Raw genomic sequence first — 21,983 nt, 5'->3', positions numbered from 1 at the left:
CCTAAGAGTTCTATAAGGGGCCTGCATAAGCACACCATTGTGCCTACCATCCAGTGGTGGATTCCGGATCCTGTTGCAACTGGTACGGTTGCGTCTTACCAGTATTCATGTGTCTTACCAGTACGCATGCATCTTACCCTTCAGTGATGCCTCTGCGAGCCTCCACAATGCTCCAGCTGCTCGGCAGAGCATCGCGCAGGCACTGTACGTGCTGTGCATGTGCGCAGAAGTGCCGAACAGTTTAAAGACAGGTAAGGAGCTTGGGCAGGTGGTTGGGCCTTCTAGAGCACCATACCGGAACAGTACCCAGTGCTCCAGGAAGGCACTGGTATGCCCATACCGGGGCATATCGCCTGCAACCCACCACTGTTACCGTCCCTGTCCTACTGTCCTCATTTATTCGTGCCCATTTCATTCATACTCATTTATTCTTATACCTATTATCTTGTAAATGATTGACAAATCAAATAAATGAATAAATGCTAATCCTGTTGGATTGATAGTCCATCACACTAAGCTTCCTCTGCAGAGGATTTTATCTCTTACAGTAGCTAATGGAAGGTCTTGCAAAAGGTAAATGGGTTCAAGCCCATCCGACCTCTTTGCAATCTCACACTGTGTTGAAACACTTAGCAGATACAAAGGAAGAAACTTAGGAACTGGCATTTTGGAACAAACAGTATCAATGTGCTAAGGATTTCCATTTAAGCAGAAAGTGTTTTTATCAATACAATACAATAGTATACAATAGCAGAGTTGGAAGGGATCTTGGAGGTCTTCTGGTCCAACCCCCTGCCTAGGCAGGAAACCCTATACCGTTCCAGACAAATGGCTATCCAACAAGTGTAATGTTAACACGATTTAAATTTTTGCTAACAGTTTTGGTGGGAATTTTTTTTTCCTTCTTGATTTTGCAATGCTATCTGTTGATATATTTTGATTAAAATTAGGAGCAATCTGGGAAGCTAAGTTTAGATGCAGGTATGAATTTCTTAAGGTCAGAAGAAACTGCAGTTCTCAAGAAAATAATTCCCATACATGGGATGAACATTTTTCTGTAGGGATATAAGCAAAGGGTAAGAACAAAAAGATGGGCAAGGGAAGTAGGAACAGACTTTGCCAGGTAAGGCAAAAAGGAGGAAATCAAGTCTTTTCTTGGGAGGTTCTCTAGGTGCAGAACATCAAAAAGGTGCAGGAGAAAATACTGAAAAAAATGGGTCTTTCCATCTTTCCTGAGCCTTAAAAAGAAGAGACAGCTAATGCGTTTTTTAAAAAACCTTTGCCAATTATAGGCTTTGAAGCCTTTGAAGAAAATTTATCTCTTGTCACCAGACATTAACAGCAGAGAGCAATAATACTCTTAACAAGATCCAAGAAAAAGTTTCTACTCTGCAGGATCAATCACCAGCCCATGAAATGGTGGTGCTCCCTAGTCACAATGCTTTGAATAATTGCATTAGCTTTCTCAAATCTCAATTATGTGAGAAGAATCTGTATACGATTGGTACGGAAGATACCGCTATTCAAACTCTTTGGGCTGGGTTTATGGTAATGTTTTTAGATGTCCACCTACACTACCTGCTAACTTTTTAATTGAAACTGGGCATGTTAATAAAATATCCGTACTGAAAAGTTCAGAGGTTGGGACTAATTTAATTATAGTTGGGTTTCTCTATTTATTACACAAAGACAAGCCTTTGCACAGATTTAGACCAGAATCGGTGAATTCTCAGTGAGAATGGGGTCCTAAAAAGAACAAATTATTCCACTTCAGTGGTGGGATTCAAAAATTTTTACTACCAGTTCTTTGGGAGTGGTGTGGCTTGGTGGGCGTGGCTTGGTGGGCATGGCAGGGGAAGGATACTGCAAAATCCCCATTCCCTTCCAACTCCTGGGAGAAGGATACTGTAGAAACTCCATTCCCTTCCCACTCTAGGGGAAGGGTATTGTAAAATCCCCATTTCCACCCCATTGCAGGGCAAGGATACTGTAAAATCCCCATTCCCTCCCCATCCCACTAACCTGCTTTCCAGCTCCATTCTCCTGTGAAGGGCAATAGGAGAAGACCCAGCCAATCAGCTGGGACACCGATCAGCTGGGACACAGATCAGCTAGGACTTGGGAGGCAGCGAATAGATGGGGACGGATCCATTCAGAGGTAGTATATTCTGGTTTTCCGAACTATTCAAAATTTCCACTACCGGTTCACCAGAACCAGTCAGAACTGGCTCAATACCACCTCTGTTCCACTTCCCTCATTTTGCAAAATAAGTGCTTCAAAACTGAAAATGTTTGAATAAAATATAGGCTTTAGTTAAACCTCGTAACTGCAATACTTCAGGTCTTTCCTGCACATCACTTTGCAGGGAAGGAATTAAAAATTTTCAGATGCTGTCCTTGGCTGAAGCTTTCCTAATGGAACTTCAAACCAATGAGTCTCTTTTTTCAGCTGCTTAATATTCCAGCAACCAAGTAACATTATAATCATTTCAAAGATTGGAATTTTAGAGTAACCTGTAGTTACTCTAAAGTTTTTCACTCTTAAAGTTTTGGTTACACATTTTATCTTTGATCTGGACAAGTAGTTTTTTGTCTCAACTCCTTCCTTTCTTCCTCTCCTCTTCTCTTTTTTAGTTCTCATAAGCTGGTTTAATTTTGTTTTGTTTAAAGTGGCTCTTACATGATTCTATATTAATACAATGTAAGATATTACAACACCATGTCAATTGAAAGATGTACGTTTTTTTTCTTTTTGTTTTATTGTGTACTGTATTTTTATTATTTTTTTAAATTAGTATAGGCATGCAGACTTTTTAAGGTTATTATGAAATGCTAATGCACAACGTTGGAAATATTACATTTTTTTTTTTAATTCTAAGAGTGGAATGTGTACGTTTAACCCAGGGGTGGGTTCCTGTCAGTTCTAACCTCTTCTATAGAAGAGGTTCCACAAATCTACAGTGCCGTTTAGAATCGGTTCCAGCTCCCTTCCCTCGCCCGTCCGCACATCATCAAGATGAAGAGCGAGAGGAAGAATTCTGGGAGTTGAAGTTCACAAGTCTTAAAGCTGTCAAGTTTGAACACCCCTGGGTTTTTTTTCCTAAAGGGTTAGGGGTGCAGCTTTAAGACTTGACAGCTTTAAGACTTGCATGCTTCAAATGCCAGAGTTTCTGAGCCAACATTTTGGTTGCTAAGCAAGAGCGTTGTTAAATGAGTTTCACCACATTTTACAAGTTAGCCATGCCCACCCAGTCACATGACTGCCAAGCCACTCCCACTCTGTAACATGGCTGGCAAGCCACTCCCACCCAGTCACATAGCCGGCAAGCCACTCCCACCCGGTCACATGACCAGCAAGTCACCCCCACAAAGCAGACCACACCTACAGAAGAGGTTCTAAAAAAATTTGAAACCCACCACTGGTTTAACCACCTTAAATTGTTAAAAGCCAATGTTTTGCTTTATATGTCCAGGACACTCATTTAATAAATATATTTTGGTTAAAGACTAGATTGGACAGGTTTATTGAATAATACTTTGAACAGACAGAAAGGATCTTTATTCATAAACATCTTTCTTTTTTGGTTTAACAGGTTATTTTGTTATGATTAATGTTTATGGACCTAATTTGGAATCCTCTGCTATATTTCACGAGTGCTTTCATTATTTATATGATATATTTTGTTATTATCTCTTCATGAGGGGGGAGATTTCCATGAAATTTTAGATCCTGAATCAGACAGGACGCCTACTCATAAAATACAATTATTAGTGATAACTTTAACTTGAATATACATGGATAAATTAAATTTCATCCTTGGTGTTTGTTGCAACACAAACCATGAGTTTGTATTCAGCTATGCATCAACAGTTTTTTAGTCTTGATAAATGTTTGGTCTCTTCAACATTATTTTAACATATTCAGATGATCACTGACATAGCCTTATGTATCAGATCACAGTGCAAAACTTTAGTTAAAAAGTTAATTGAGTAGTAATAAAATAATATAGCGCTTTATTTTTTTAATAGTAAAGTTATGTAATTTAGAATAGATAAATAACCTATGGCATTTGTAAAAATAAGTGAAGGGGAAAAAGTGAAACTCTATATTAACTATTCCAAAAGTTGAGGATAAAAAATCTGCACCATAATAAATAATTAAGATAATGAAGCAATATATCTAAACATCTAACTTTATATTATTGTGGGAATTACCTTGGGAAGATATTACAACTTGTCAATGTAGATGTTAAAAACTTAATATCAACTGTTAAAATCTTAATATCAACATTTAATGAAGAGTTCTTATAACTGGGTAAGAGCCTTTCTGGCTTTCCAAATAATATTATAATATGAAACTGATTAAGACTTTATTTTCATAAAATGCTTGAAATATCTCCAGGAGTATAGGAGTGGTGCGGTGGCCTAGACGTGGAGCTCTTGCCTCACAATCAGGAGACAGTGAGTTCAATTCTAAGTAGCAGCAGGTATTTCTCTGAGTGCAATGAGTAATTGTCTGCTTGCGAACTCTGCGTAGGCATCAGGAAGGGCATCTGGCCACTAAATGCTGGAGCTCTGTTCAGTCACCCTGACTCCATCTAATGCAAGGGATTACAGGATCATTAAAATAAAAAAATCTCAAGGAATGTAGAATCTATTTTATCCTCCACATTTTTCTACCATTTTATGATTATTTCATCTGACCAAGCAGCTTTCTAAATTTCTCCAGATTAATAGTATCGCAAATTTCAATAAAATGAAGGGTACGCACAGCTCCCAAGTGTACATCTGAAATTATTGATACATTTATTAAACATGAAAAATATCTATCTACCCACTTACTCTACCTATAACTGTAGAATAAAATTTCTGAAAAAGTTGGAGGAGGAGCCTTAAAATTCCAAAATATCTTGGCTGGAATTCAAAATCTATTGGAAGGATATGGGAGAATTGAGAAGAAGTTGGAAAGACTAGTCTTCCTCACAGCAAAAGATGAAGGGGTTGGAGCCCCAAAAATTAAAGAGGAGAATGAAGACATAGAAGATAAAGACAAGACAATAGATGAATTGAGTAGGTGGGTGAAAGTGGAAAGAAGGGAATATGGAAAAGGGAATTCGACAAACTGGAGCCCTACCCCAGATTCTAAGATTCAGAAGAAAAAGAAATGGTAATGATGATGGATTTAAGAGGAGAAATTCTTTCAGAAGCACGATTGACAACCAAAGACAAGCTAATTTTACTAACAGCTGGAGAGCAATGAGATTACCTGAGAGATCCTTCAAGCAACAAAATGATGTGGAGAGAAGTTTATAAAAACCTTATAAAGGAGATAAAAAGAAGACTAACACCACAATTGGCAAGAGAGATAAGACTGTTTTGTTACTGGAAAGATACAGGTTGACAATGAAAGTTGATAATAAAAAATTAGTTGATTTTGGTGATTAATAAGTAGGAATTTAGTAATTCTTAGATTGTTTTAGATTGTTATTAAATTTTTATTCGTTAACAAATAATTAACTATAATAACAATAATGAAATGATAATGGATACAGCTTAATGATATATACATGTACTGGCAAACTAGTAAAAGAAATTTGGATTTAAATTACAAATTGCAATCTGGGAAAAAGACGTATAAATTTTATTAACAAATTTTATTTAGATCTTGTCATAAAGGCGTAAGGTTTTTTTTTTTTTTGATCTGACGAGAGGAGATGGGATATAAATAGTAAATGATTTTTAGCCAATTATAATAACAACAAGGAAATGACAATGGATATTGTTTAATAATATATATATGCTCTGGTATTAGCAAAAGCAACTTGGATACAAATCCTAAACAGCAAGTTGGGGGGAAGTGGGGGGAAAGGTTTAGAAACTTTATTAATTGACTTTTACTTAAAAGATGCTCTAAAGGTGTAATGTTATTGGAGGATTTTTTGAAATAGCTAATGAATGCCATTATGTGGTTGTGTCTTTAAGTATGAATGATTTGAGGTAAAAGCACATTCAAATAATTGTAGCCAAATGAGAATTGTGGTACATTGGTACATTTCCCCTCCCTTTTTGAGTTGTGAGCCGCCCTGAGTCCCTTTAGGGAAAAGGGCGGCATACAAATAAATTAAACCTAAACCTAAACCTAAACCATAGTAAGATATACAAAGATTTTTTATTTAAAGTGTGCAATCTAATACAAACTGTAAGTAATGACTGTGGAAGAAATGTACAAAAGTTATCTGTAACCAGTCGACACGCTTTCTACAAGATGTAATGAAGGATGATTCTTTTTTTGTGTTTTTGTTCAATTAAAATTAAAAAAATTCTTAAAAAGTTCAGAAAAATGATTAATTTCATTATCATTGGCAATTTTCTTCAGGAATATTTTATTAGGGGTAGTATTTTACTTTGTCACATATATGTTTCAGTTGACAGGTCAATCATTTTCCAGGTTTCCAATACATTTGCTTCACTTGTTAAATGAAGTTCATTTCTTCATTTGTTTAACAAGGCATTCAGTTGGTCAAATTTCTTCCATAAAGCTAATGTGTTATGGTGTATTCTTTGAATATTTGTTTTATTTATTATTCAAATATCCTACATTGTGATCTATCTTTTTTCTGACACAAAAATAAGCTATTATCATGCAATGGATAAATGTTTTAAATGTATTCTAAGCCAGCTCCACTTGAACATCTGTTTATCTGAAAAAGCATACTAATTTATTTCTTTTGCTATTTCTTTTATCTTCTCTCAGCAGTTTTTTTATTTTTTTCAAATTTAATGATATTATTACAGGGACATAATCAAAATGTGTTGTGTTGTGTCAGTTGCTAAGTTGTGTCCAACTCTTCATGACCCCATGGAACATAGCATGCCCCATCCTCCATTGTCTTCCAGAGTTTACCCAAATTCATGTTCATTGTATCAATGACTATCTTACATCCTCTGCCATTCCCTTCTGCTTTTGCCTTCAATCTTTCCCAACATCAGGTTCTTTTGCATTGAGTCCTCTTTTCTCATTTGGTGACCAAAGTATTTGAGCTTCAGTTTTACTAGTGTCCTTTCAAAGAACAGTCAGGGTTGATTTCCTTTTGTATATCGATCTCTTTGCAGTCCAAGGGACTCTCAAGAGTATTCTCCAACATCACATTTTGAAAGCAAACCAGAAATTCAAACTGGACTAATGTTACATTTCTCCACTAAATTGTCCAAGAATATTATCTTAAAAAATAATTCTCTCTTGAATAAGTATCATGTGATGATAGATTAAAAAGAATATTCTTGTCTATTGGGATCGGTGTCTATGCCTACACTAAATTAAATAAAATATGTATAAAGAGCAAGGTAAGTTACTTTGGGGAGTTACTTTCCTATTGGAAATCTTATTGCTATTCAATAATAGATCAAAACTAAATTGTTGTCTTCAGAAACTATTATCTGAACTACTTGTAATTCAAAAATAATAGCAAAACAATTATGTTAAGTATTTGTTTTATTTGTTTTTTTGTTGAACCACAAACTGTATCTGAAGTTTGCTGTGAGTTGAGTCGGGATGCAGGATTAACAATGCAGCTGGGGCTCGTTAGTGTCGTCTTCTGGAGATAAAAGGATGGATGGTGCCACGCCCTGGTTGCAGAAGTCAACGTTCATCGTTTGTTTATGGAGAATTCAGTTCCGATCCTGTTTGAGTTTGTGAGACACTTAGAGAAGTGATTTTGCTTCTTGAAAACCTGGTTTGGCCGTAAGAGATCTTTGTTTTTGCATTCTGTTATCTTCTTGCCAGAGACTTTTTTTTTTAAAATATAATTTTTATTAAACATTACCTTTAAAAAACAAGAAGAAAAATACAACGACATAAATACAACGACATAAGCAAGACAAATCATACATAGCAATATAAAGTAAAACATACAGATACAAATGCCATTTTAAACATACAACCCCCCCTCCCCCCCCCCAGTGACAGTCATTCACAGCCCAGTTTTTTCTTTCTTTCCTCATTATTAGGTCTCTAAGCCACATCTTCTCATTGTAAGATTCAGGGATCTATTACGGTACCTATGTTAACTTTCCCCATTTTAAGTCCCTGCTGTTCTCCTAGTCGCCCACATATACCATAGGTTCCAGCTAAGATAATGTTCTGTTTCTCCTGGAGAGCCAGAGACTTTATTTATGTTCATTTTGGGCTCGCAGCCAGTCTGAGCCGAGGACTGATAAAGTTATTTCCTTTTAAGTCTGTCTGACTGTCGTCTGTTAACGAGCGGAGAAGGGGGGACAGAACATGTATCTATGCCATCCAAATATTTCCATATTTAATAACTAAACAATAAATTAGATGCTTTCATTAAAATTCCCATTCCTTTAGCACAGCTTCAATTTCTATTTGTAGAACTCTGATCATTCCATTTTGTTGCCAAAAGCCTTTTCTCATTTGGAAAAATGTGTGTTTCTTGGGGAAAAAAAGACGTTGGATTTCAATGATTTCAATTTTAATAAAACTTCCCTTCATTTTGCTGTATTTTCCCGCCCTTTGACATTCCATCACGAATGAATGCCGAGCAGGTTTAGTGAATGGACTTTAAAATATTTAGGTTATAAAGAAACAAAAGAAGACAAAAATATGAAGGAAGATACGAGAAAAAGCCCGTTAATTTTTTTAAGGGAAATCAAATGTCTTGAAAGTAATAATTTAGCCAATGAGTTCACCAACATCAAATGCTTTATATTTCAAAGACAACTGTACTTTAAAAAAATCTTATTATATATGCCAACGTGTGTGTGTGTTTGTGTGTGTGTGTGTGTGTGTGTGTGTGTTGTTTAAGGTCCATTTGTTCAGCAACCTTTAAGGTTACAATGGTTCTGAATGAAGGAATTTATCACAGTCTGCAAAGTTTTGGTCATTGCACTGTTTCCATGATCACAGCTTGGGTTTACTTCATTAACACTGCCTTATGGTTGCCCGTCAACTTGCTGCCACCAACTACCATTGCCTAGCTTTTGCTGGGCTTCCCTAATATAGGGTTGTTGGGTTTTTTTTTTTAATCTTCTTTCAGACTGGTGCTGGGGAGCCTTCTCTGCCATGCTGGCTGGGGTTTCTTTGTTTTCACTTGACAAGGAGTCCATTTGCATGCCAGCTAGGGCTTCCATTTGTGCCCTACTCAGGATTTTTGTTCACGCCTAATCCAGGGCCTTCTTTTGCATGCCGTTAATGGCCTCCTCTGCCAGGGCCTACTTTTCCATCTCACCGAAGGCCTCCATTTGCATGCTGCCCAGGGCCTCCACATGTACTTTCTCAGAGCTTCTGTTCATGCATCTGCTTCAACTTTGTGTCTGTTTTCTTTTTCTTTCAAAAAATAAAATAAAAATTTGAAGTTTTCGTGAGAAAAAATATATGGTTTTAAAAATTCCAAGCAGGTTTTCATTGGAGGAACAACTACTGGATCCCAAGTATAAATCTGAAATACGTCATAAATGGGAGAAAATGAATCTTAAACATAACAAATTATTGCTAAAGAAAATCTTAGTAATAAGTAACCTCTAAAAAGTGAAATATCAAAAATAGAGAAAACAAATGTCAAATGCATGTAACTAAAATATTTTTAAACCTGTAATTAAAACCGAAAAAAGTGGTGAAAACAATGTAGAGAAATTCTCTGTAGTTGACACAACTGTAACTCTCAAAATCATACTAAGTGAACTAATGTGGAACATCTACATCTGGAGAAGTGGCACTGAGGTTTTTTTAAAGATAATTAATAAGCCCATTCTGAATTATTTTTTCATACCTATTTGCAAGAATAAGACAAATATTGTTGAATACAGAAACTATTTATCCCTTGTCCGGCCACCTGGTGAAATACTTTACACTTTGGCCTAATCACCTGTTTCTTCTCTCAGTATTTTATTCTGATCACTTGTAATATTTTGCTTTGATCAGCAATCCACATATTTTCAGTCACATTTGACTGTAAAGACTTACCTAAATGACGTGTGATAATTGCCCTCTACAGACTCAGAACAATATAGCTGATACAGATCCAAGAAACATCTTCTATTAAAGTCTCCTTATGATGTTGATAAGAGAGGCCAAACTAAATATTTTTTTTAATACACTGTTGACCTTGGATATTTTCTAAAACTTCTTGGCAGAAGCTCTTTTATCTAGCTATGTCTCAAGCAGTTAAAGCAGCAATAAGTTTGCTCATTTGTTTCCATTTTAGCTTGCTGTTCTTTTAACTGCCTCTTGATCTCACCATATATCCTCTCAATGTTCTCAATCTCATTTCCAAGATCTGAAAAAATGTCTACTCATCTAATTTACTCAAAACTGCTTACTTCACAAGGAATGACATCAGAAGGAATTTCTGCGGGAAACATAGCTCTCTTTATACCTCCCAGAATTGGGATCCTAGTCAAAGTTTTCACCTGGTGAGAAGAAGTAGGTAGTTTCTCATTTGATACCTCACTTCCAGTGGTGAAATTCAATTTTTTTTACTACTGGTTCTGTGGGCATGGCTTGGTGGGCATGGCAGGGGAAAGGTACTACAAAATCTCCATTCCCACAGCACTCCAGCAGAAGGATACTACAAAATCCCCATTCTCATCCCCCTCTGGGGCCAACCAGAGGGGGTATTTGCCAGTTCTCTGAAATACTCAAAATTTCCGCTACCAGTTCTCCAGAGCCTGTCAGAACCTGCTGAATTTCACCCCTGTTCACTTCCCTGTTCTACCAGAACTTCTTTGTTTGGGGCCTGGGCAGGCATCTATGACAGGCATCTCTGTTGTAAAAGAATGAGGGGGAGGAGGAGGAGGAAGAGGCTGCTTCTTAAGTTTATGAGGCATTTTTATCTTCTCAAATTACCAAAAGTGACACACGTTTAATTAGATTTTCAATTTGCCATTTCTCTTCAAACACAGTCCACAAATTTTATTTTTGCAGTTTACAGGGGATAGAATAAGCTGCATCTTAACACGTCACAGTTTTGCCGGAAGTATAAATTTACATCTTCAGCTGCTTAATAAGCTATCTTGAAGTTGGGGAAGTCTTTCCATGAATGATAATGGATTTCCAAATGCTGAGACAGTGCAGTACTGGAATGGATAGCCCTTAAACATCATAGAGAGCTTAAAAGTGTAGTTGCATTATGGCATGTACACTGTATGAAAAGAAACTTTAAAATGTGAGTGAGGCTTAAAAATAAATTGAAATCCTTTTGGGCATAATTGGCTATTCTAAAACCAGTCCATATAGGGAGATGTGCTAAACAAAAATATGAATTTAATAGTATTTTATCACAAGTTTGTGGTGATTTATACTACACAAATGAACCCCTACTAAATAATGAGCAAACAGCAGTATATGATTACATGTGCAAGTGCTTGTGAAGCTATCGTCATTCAATAATTTTCATTGATGTACCAGGAAGAACAGGAAAGACATTTGTTACCACCTTGATCCTTGCTAAACATAGGGCAGATGGAGATTTTGCTATTGTTGTACCATCATCTAGTATCACCGCATTATTGATTCCTGTTGGTAGAACAGCTCATTCAAAGTTTAAGATACCCTCAAAGTGAATGAAAATGTTCTTTGTAACATGAAAAAAATAAACTCCAATACTGCAAATTTGGATGGACCTGTGAGGTTTATTTTCTGAAATGAAAACCCCATGATTAGGAAAGAGAGTTTTGAAACTGTAGACTGATTCTTCATGATATACAGTATGTGGCATAAATGAGACCTTTGGGGGGATTTTAACCATTTGCTATGGCAATTTCCATCAGCTTCAAGAATTGTACAAACAGGAAATGATGCTGATGTGGAGAATTTATGCATTAAAAAAATCATCCTTGTGGTAAAGCTTTCTCAAATTTCAATTTAAGAAAAACATGAAATTGAGTGAGGGAGAAAAAGATATTCTGAGTTTTTATTGGATGTTGGAAAAGACAAAATTCAGAAAATGATGAAACAGAGTTATCTGAAGATCTGGTTTTACCAGCAACAACTAGGGAAGACTGAATCGCTTCAATTTGATAATTCTGTAGAATTGTCTCAAACAACTATATATCTTGGCTCTCTTCAATGAAATGATGGCAAAAATAAATCCCACCTGCATTAGATGCTATGTGGGATCATGAAAGAAAGTTGTTCCTTCAATGCTGTCAGGAAAGTTGCTAGAACAGAATTCCTTGATTCAAATTGAACTCTGGATTGTCACCATATAAGTTGGAATTGAAGACAGCATTCCGCCTTCATTTTAATTAGGAACTTGAATCTTCTAAGGCTTTACAATGGTATGTGAATGATAATGAAAGAACTCAAAAATCTCTTGTAGCAAAAATAAACATTGATGTATTCAAAAATGACAGTTATGATTCTAATAATTACATATTTATCAGAAAGTGAAGAGGTCCCTCTTCACCATTGAGAATGTGCTGATTTATTTGGAGAAGCTGGTATTTCAATATGGTCAGCTATATACTGTTTTAAGCTGAGGAAAAAGAAATGAAAACATTAAATGTTTTTAAGCAACGGCAGATCAACCACATACCATCATCAAAAGGGAATTTGTTAAATGAAAAGCGTCTGTTTGTTTTGCTATTCATCTTTCTTCTTTAATAAAATGTTTTGCTTCTTTAATTTAACAATCAAAACAAAAAGAATATAGCCAAGGTCATTGTGTTTGTTTAGGTAAAGAAATAATCTATAAGAGGATGACTCAATGGGTCATGGGTATTTAATTTTCATTAAAATCAATTATTCAGTCAGCATGTGTGTGTTTCCATGGTTTTGGTTGGATACTCCTGCTTTATACCTATTTATCCTCACAGGAAACCATCTCAGGATTATTTTCATATCTTCCCTAGCCCATAAAACTAAATTACATACAGTGGAACAAGAATCAGGTGTCTATGGAAATTCTCTGTCATCCAGGCATGGTTGTCCCAAAGGTGTTTTTTCAACAGACAACTGAACTTTTTGTTTTTTTGTTGAAGATGTTTCACTTCTCATCCAAGAACAAGAATCAGAGGTCTTGGTGCCTTTGATTATAGGTAGTCCTTGATTTACGACCACAATTGAACCAAAATTTCTATGGCTAAACAAGACAGTTGTTAAGTGAATTTTGCCGTTTTATAACTTTTTTTGCCCTTTTTATAACCTTTTGTTAAGTAAGCTCCCCATTGGAAGAGCGAGTACACTCAGGGAAGCATTGTGAGAGTGTTGTTGGAGAACACACAAACCAGCATACAGAGACACTTCAGTTTAAGTAGGCTTTTACTTTCGTGGAAATAGAGGTATCAGAGTCCATCAAACAGTCCAAGTCATACATAGTTAAGACAGTCAGTCATCAACGTCTTTGAGTTAAGGAATAATCCAAATAACATAGTCCATAATCATACAAACAGTCCGGTACACAAAGTTCGCTAGCAGTTGCAAAACTTACAATAGCTCACGCTGATCACGGCACCTCTAACAGCCAGCTTCCAAAACGATCAGATCAGATCAGCATCTAACAGTGATTCTTGCTCCATCTTATGGCTGATTGAGGAAACAGCACCCAATCATATTTACAGCATGATTTAAAGAAACAGGTACAGCATTGTTACATGATTTATATATTACCACTCAACCATTAGATTATATTCCTAACACCTTTCTTGCATATTTGTTAGTAACACCATTGTTACTTGAATCTGGCTTCCCCATTGACTTTGCTTGTCAGGTTACAAAAGGTGATCACATGGCCTCAAAACACTGAAACCATCATAAGTACATGCCAGTTGCCAAGTGCCCGAATTTTGATCCCATGATCATGGGTGTGCAGTCATAAGTGTGAAATATGGTAATAAGACACTTTTTTCTCTGTGTTTGTAATTTCAAAATGTCACTAAACAAATTGTTAGAAGTTGAGGAGTACCTAGAGCTAAACTTCATCCATCAAAACACCTGATAGTAAGAAAGTATACTACTGACTTTCTGGTTTCAATTTGTATGTCCACCCATCCAGTGGTGGGATTCAAAATTTTTTACTACTGGTTCTGTGGGTGTGGCTTCGTGGGCATAGCAGGGGGAGGATAGTGTAAAATCTCTTCAGGGGAAGGTTACTGCAGAATCCCCATTTCCTCCTGATCAGCTGGGACTCGGGAGGCAGAAAATAGATGGGAATGGGGCCAGTACTCAAAATTTCCACTACTGGTTCTCCAGAACTGGTCAGAACCTGCTGAATACCACCTCTGCACCCAAACAACTGGCTCTGGGTTGCAAACACTCATAAAATCTTTTAAAACCAATTAAAAACCTTATATGGAAAAAATTAATCATACAACAGTATGGACAATAAAATCTCCCAGAGATTCTCTTTAGCATTTCCTCCCCCTCCCCCCTCAAAACATACGCCAAAAGTATTTGCTAAGCTAATTTCAAGGGTATTTGAAGAATCTCTGATATATTCTTCCCTGGATTTCACATCATCAGGACCACATTGTCCCTTACTATAGCTTCAGCTGTCTTCATAAGTGATGTTTGTGTTTGTGCAAGTAACAGCAGGAGAACTCCCTGTGGGCTATCTACTGATATACTATGTGTGAAAAACTGAATCATAATATATTGTTATCTTTTAGTCCTTTTTCATGCTTTATTAATGCTTTCTCCTTTGCATATTAGTTAGATGAGCCTTTCTTCTTTATGTTAATGTTTTCTCCAAGAGCAACATAGTTCTATAATATTTCTTAGCTAGACAACAAAAAACAAAAACAAATGTGAACTATAAATCTGCTTAAAACACAGCAAAATCTGGTTTAGCGTTCTGCTCTTTATGTATTACATCTACCCCCTAATATTTTTGAAACAGCTGTCCAGTCATTTGCAATGTTGCAGCATTATCACTTTATTTTTTTGATGCCTCTTGTAACATATATACGTACTTTTTCAGTAAACAATTCTCAATGCAATGCATTCTCAATTCAGATAATGCATTCTTTTGTAGTCAGTAAATATATTTAAAATTTTTGGAGATGTAAATCTAATGTCTGAAGATTGAAATTAAAAATAGAATTTAAAAAATTAAATTAAATTAAAAAATAGAAAATGCTTTCTCTAGTTCAGATATGCCTTTAGGTTGAAAAATTTCCAAAAATTTTTTTTTTATGGCAGATTTTTAGTATGTAAGATTGTTAGAACCATCTGTATTTTAAAAGAAACAAAATTGTTGCACATTCAGTCTTAAACTGGTGCGTTTTCCCCATGTTGCTTGGTAGCATTTGCTGTCAAATAGCCAAAATCTTTTAATATGATTCAGAAAAGGAGAAAGTTCAGAAACAAAATGTATTAAAATGGCCTATTCAGCAGATCCTTTCTTGATCCTCTCACCATCACCACCCCATGCATTTTTATTTTCACTCATTCTTTAGTTGTTTGCTTCTGCCATTTCAAAAACAATTCCATTTCATAACAGGATAATCGTATTGATTGATCCTGCATATTGCATCTTTCCTATTTTTCTTTACCAGTTCTCAATCCACATTTTGAATTTTGAAGAGCATTTCATGAATCAGTGAGCAATTTTTTTTTAAAAAAATCTATAAAATGGACTCATTACCATTGTGGTTGCTGAGCATTGATAATGTTTGCAATACAATACTGATTCCAGTAATCTTTTAACTTTGCATAATTAAAAAATGAAGAAAAAATCATCCATCCATAAAATTTGCAATGCGTAGAATGCAACATGTAGTTGCAACATAGACGTACAGCATGAATTTTAAGTAGTGCAACATACTTGTTTTTCTGCCCCTTTTTATTACAGAATTTAAAGAATTGTTTCGTTTAAACTCTGAAATATGAAATTTGTTTAAAATAATTTTAAATCAGGAGTGTTATTGTATTTGCCCATTTTAACACCCATATGAATAAAAGTGACTTATAATGGTGTTTTGTAACACTCCTCCAATTACAGAATATGTGGCAAATAACTTTGATTTTGCAGATCCTTGTGATATCTGCTTTCAGAGGTTTTGGACTACACTTTAAGACTCACTAGTCTAGAGATTATTATAAGCCAGATATGGTAGCCTTAATATTAGCAACATCAGGGGCAGGCTGCTAGGGGTTCGCAGGGGTTCAGGAGAACCTCTAGCTAAGATTCTGTACTGTTCAAAGAACCCACAAATCCCACTCCAGGCTGGCTCCTCCCGCCCCTCCCAGGAGTCACCATGCGGCCTGTTTTGGATGCAGATAAGTGCGAGGAGTGCGCAGAGGCTCAGGGAGGGTGAAAATGGCCCTACGAGAATTTGGGAAAGCCAGAAATAGGCCCGTTACCAGCCTCCAGAGGGCCTCTGGAGCCTGGAGAGGCCATTTTTGCCCTCCCAGAGGCTTGAAGAAAGCATCCAGAGCTCAGGGAGGGCAAAAATGACCCCCCCACACCGTGGTGCAGGAGGTCAACTGGACCACCTCCACCATGGCCACATCCACCCAGCAACCGGGCAGTGATCCCCTTGCTAACATTTTTGAAGCTCACCCCTGGCAACAATCCTCACACTGCTCACCCCTGGCAACAATCCTCTCTATTGTCCTACCCTTATTTCACACATATGATTGTGTGATAGAAAACAGATATGGTTGTCTGGGCATGAGGCTTTGTTTAGGATGTTTAGGTTATTTACTCATAATTATACATTTTAAACATGGGAATCAGCTGAGGTATGAGAGGATGGTGATCACTGTAAATGTGCCATTCAATATTTGAATGAGGTGAAAATAATATAAATATTTAATATAAATATAATATACATAAATGTTTAATCGGTTTAATGTGCTAATCCACTTTCTAAATCTTATAATATGATCCTGAGAGTTTTCTGATGGGAAAGTTGGTGTATAGGTCACTGGCCTTATCTCCGACTTCCAGTTCCGAGATAGAAGTAGCCAACAAGTAAATTGCCTGCTTCTGATGAAGACTGGATGTGTAGCAATGAAAGCTCAATCACTGACTTGGCTTAGAAGGTCACTGATAGGAATAACATTTACTGATCTCCTGTTATATCTTAGTAGTGAATCATGGAGGAAAGTGAATCATGGACAATCACCCCATTCTCATGATCCTTCAGAAATCTGCTCTTCCCCAAGTCACATGAAAACAAATGCAGCCTTTGGAAAAGGAATAGCACATGCGATTCGAAGAATGTCATCCAAGAAGTGAAAAAAACATTACTTCTGTCATTGTCTAAATATAATGTCATCTTACACAGGATATTTTCTTCTAAACACAGATCAAGCAAAGATTTCTCTTTCAATATTAAAGTTAAACTACTGTGCATCATCATAGAGAGACACAAAATTGAAAATTCCAGATTAAGTTTTGAGTTTGACAGAAGGATAAAGCTGAACAGCTGTAGACTCTGCATGCCAATGGTTTGAAGGCATTATCAATGAAGAAGACAGATGATAAAAGGCTGATTTTGGAACTAATACAGGGAAACATTTACATGGGCAGAAGTGAAAGACCCAGTGAACAATGAGAGCATTGTTAATTTTAGCAATGAGGAATAAGAAGTGTTCTACACTGATGCTTAGGTGTTGATGTACACTATACACATACCCATATTTTTGGAGTATAAGATATACTCCCCCCCCCTCAAAAGTGGGTGGTACTACCTCTCTGTGCGTCTTATACAGCAAATGTTGCCAAAGCCCCGCCCACCAACTGGCCCCACCCTTTGGCCATTTTTCGCCTCCGTGAATCGCGTTTTTGGCCTCCACATGCCCTGTTTACAGCCACTTCTAGGCTGTGGGGATTGTCACACCGATCGCTGCCGAATGCTGCGTGTCGTGTTTTCAGCCTCCACACGCCCTGTTTTTGGCCCCTGTGTGTTGCATTTTTGGCTGGTTCCAGACAGTGGCGATTGGCAGCAGTGGCAACAGCAATCCCCACCACCTGGAACAGTTTGAAATATGATGTGCAGAGGCCAAAAATGGGGCATGTGGAGGCTAAAAATGTGATGCACAGAGCCAAAAATGAGACACACAGAGGCGGCAATCGACACTGATAGGCTGTGGTGGCCCCCGCAGCTTGGAACAGCTGATTGGTGGTATACTGGGAGGCCGATCCAACCACCAATCAGCTGCTTGCGCTGAATCAGGCTACAGTAACATGCTGAAGCTGATCAGGCTATTTGCTAAGGACGCCAGCCAGATGAATACAGATAGATGCTGGTAGGCAGAGACAGAATTTGCTTTTTCTTGTTTTCCTCTCCAAAAACTAATGTGTGCCTTACACCCCAGAGCATCTTATCCTCCGAAAAATAGAGTATACATTCTCACATGCATGCATAAAGAAAAAAAACGTTGTTCCTTTTTCCCATAATGTTAGCTCTTCTAAGCCATCACAGAAGTTCTAATACTAATCCAAAATATTTCATGGAAAATTGAAATGTATAAGGAATGATGGGAAGAGGTTTGTGTCTCCCTTTAAATGCAAATGAAATTCATCTATTTGCAAATAATATCTGAATCTGGAAGGAATATTCCCTGAAATAATAATTCTAAGACTCAATGTGTTTTATGGCATCTGTGTATATAGACAAATACTAATAAAAGATAAAGCAGACTCTCACAGAATACTGTTATTTTATAATTGATTGGACCATAGGTCTCCCTTATAATAAAATCGTGGACAGTCCACAGTAGGGCATTGACATAGCCACAAAGAAACATTATCAAATTTGTATTTGTACTAAAGGTGTTGTTTCAGTTTTGACTCTATCTAACTTCCTTCCACATCCTCCTCTATATAAAAAACCATTTTCTACAACAATAATACACTTAGTTTTCCAAAGGGGCCCCCTTCTTTGCTAAGTCTATTAAGTGTAGAGTCTAATTATCTAGCTGTACCTTTGAGAGCTAACAGCTAGGGCAAAACAGAAAATCTCCATGGCATTAAAGCATTATTACTGTATTGCCTGGAGTACTAAAACATGAATGTGATGTAGCGGTAATACCAATGCTTCTCTCCAGAATTTCAATTAGCCTTAAACGAAAGTGTCATAATAGTGTCACTCGCTCTATGCAACACACCTGTTCACATCTGCATTCCTATTTTAAAAAAATCAGTCTTACTCTAGAGGCACCATGTTTCTATTGAGGACGACAAATAAACTGGAAATTTGGACTGTAGCACTTCAGAACGCAAGTGAATCCTAACCAATCACATAGGCCAATGTTGGTGGTCCACTGACAAAAATATGCAAAATAACTATGTAGCACAAGGCTAAAACTAAGCAGATTAGATCAGTTACTGCCTGAGTAACAGGCAACTATTCTGCAACATTTTTACTGGACAACTGAACTTTCTCACAAACTCGTTATGGCTTCCTTAATCAATTATATTATGCAACGGGGATGTATCCAACCCATGGTTGGACTTGTATTTTAATTTTTGGTTAGAGAATGAATAAACACACACGCTTAAAATCAAACAATATCATTTTAGGAGGCTTATTTTGCAAAAAAAATATCACATAAGAGGATTAATTAGGAACTATTATATCTGCATAGGGCAGGGAAAGTATAATTTAAAAACCTTCATGAGGTTCAGACTTGCCACAAGAGCTGTCCATCTTACAGTTGCTTAGAAAAGAAAAATGTGGGTGTCGTCACAAGTGTCAAAAAATGAATGATTTTGGCTATGCCCATTACAACTTCAATCCCACCACTACGGTTCATCCAAAATATTATTTTTGATGAGATTAAACAACATCACCAACAAAAATATCCAGCCCTGCTGGAAGGTTAGCCATTCTTTAGAATATTAATAATTCTAAATGGTGGATAATAAGATTTTGTTTTTATTTTTTTTAAACTCATCACTCATTTTATATTGAATCTAGCAAATTCAAGAAACTTTTAAAATTATTTTATTGACCTTCTTTCAACTCATGAGAAATGTTTATAAACTGAGACTGAATAACTAATTCTGAAAAAAGAAAATCTGTGCCTTTTCATGTATGTACATAAGCATACAATTCATTAATAGGCACCAAGCTAAGACAAACTATTCTCAGTTTAAAAATAGGTAACTTGGCTTATTTCTAATTGTCTTATAGATTTCCCTTGGTACATCATATCTACACATAAGAAATATGGCAGAATGTGCACTTGTTTGCAACCACAGCAGCTTAGCTGCCAAATGCTGTGTCTATGACCATCATGACAAAGTAATTATCTGAGAATCAGACAACTGAATGATTAAAAGCAAATTTAACCTCACCACTTAATCAAGACACTCTGTAACTAACTCTAGCTAGCTATCATCCCAACTCATAAGCTCGATGACTCGGTTAGACATACTGTATAACAGATGTCCAACATACAGCTATGAGCCTTAATCATAAATATGATGTTTTTGTTTGGCATGAAATAGCACAGAGAACTTGGCCAGTTTCAAGCAAAAGGCTTGCTGCTCTTAATGGAAGGAAAAGTACTTTAAAAAAAAATGACCTATCTTTTTTATCAATTTATGGTTTATTGAGGAAAGATTCAAAGAACCACCACTAATTTGCTGTTAATGATTCATTAAGCTCATTCACTAAGTATCCAGTAAAATTGAAAGATAATGAAGCACTTTATATTTTTCATACTCTCTATTTTGTAATAATATTCAGTTTTAAATTAAAAATTATGTTTATTTCATGTAAGCAATCTTTGTTTTAAAATAAAATATGCTGATTATCTAATCACTGAACTATTACGGTATATACTGTAACAAATACAGCCAAAGAAGAATCTGGTGGCACCTTAAAGACTAATGGGTTAGTCTTTAAGGTGACACCAGATTATATTATAGGTATGACTTTGTGAAGTATGCACCACTTTATCAAAGAGAATCCAATGCTTTTGTCGTCTACAATGTATTTACTGTATAGAACAGCATATACCACAAGTGCATTATAATGAAAGTGTGCACTTTAATTATTAGGATGCTGAAGATTTTGGTGGATTATTTTTTTTTAGTGGGGATGAGAGATGTGCTTGCTAGGAGGAGTTTCCATTCTACTCAATGGGTCTTTTTCTATTAAATGCCAACCCTTGTCACATACAGTTGCACCATCGATTTCATTTTACTGAATAATAAAAGTGGAATTCATTGACAATTTCAGTCTTGAAAGAGACACCAGTTGTCCCTTTGGATAAAGTAGTTTATAGACAGTTTCCTTCTTGAAATATTTTTTTAATATTAGACAGAGATTAGAGAAACTGCTATTATCCTGTAGTTATTATTCAAAGAGAACTTTGGATATAATTAAGAGGTTTCTTATTTAAATGCTATCATTCTGACATTTTAATGTCATTAAAAAAAATTTCCTGAAGCACCAACATTTAAATATGGTATCTATAGAGCAAGAAATGTATATAATGGAATAGCTATTCTATTTATAATTATTTTTTATTAAAAGATACATTAAAATATATAAGAATATATTAAAATATAATATACTATATTAAAATATAAGAAAATATAACATTATTGGTGGCACATGCTATGAGCCCTCTGCACGATGTATTTTTTCTGTTTTCTTGCTTGCTGATCTTGGTGGGGAAACTTACAAGAGTTGTCAAGTTACATGGTAGTAACAAGTAGTTTGCTTGTGGCACCTGGGATCTTCTTTGGATTGGTAGGTTTGGCTGTTAACGAAGAAAGTTGGGTCACATTAGTTCTGGATCCATGTAACTTTCACAATTTCTCTAGGAGCACTTTTTGATCACATTATATAGGACAATGATGCTACTCATAGCTAGGTTGGTCCAGCAAGGTCTACTTCAACCAAGCCGGGAGGGGGGGGGGGAGAGAACTAATAACAAGAAGTACATTGCACAGACATCAGTTATGGAAATAAGAAGAATCTACTTATTGCCATAGACTTTAGTTCACTATGGTTTTATGCAAGAAAGGCATGAAATAAGCCAAACTATTTTTGTTTACCCAGAA

This window comes from Thamnophis elegans, chromosome 5, assembly GCF_009769535.1.
Source record: "Thamnophis elegans isolate rThaEle1 chromosome 5, rThaEle1.pri, whole genome shotgun sequence".
NCBI lineage: Eukaryota > Metazoa > Chordata > Lepidosauria > Squamata > Colubridae > Thamnophis > Thamnophis elegans.
The sequence above is the reverse complement of the archived record's forward strand: the minus strand, read 5'-3'. Positions refer to the sequence as shown.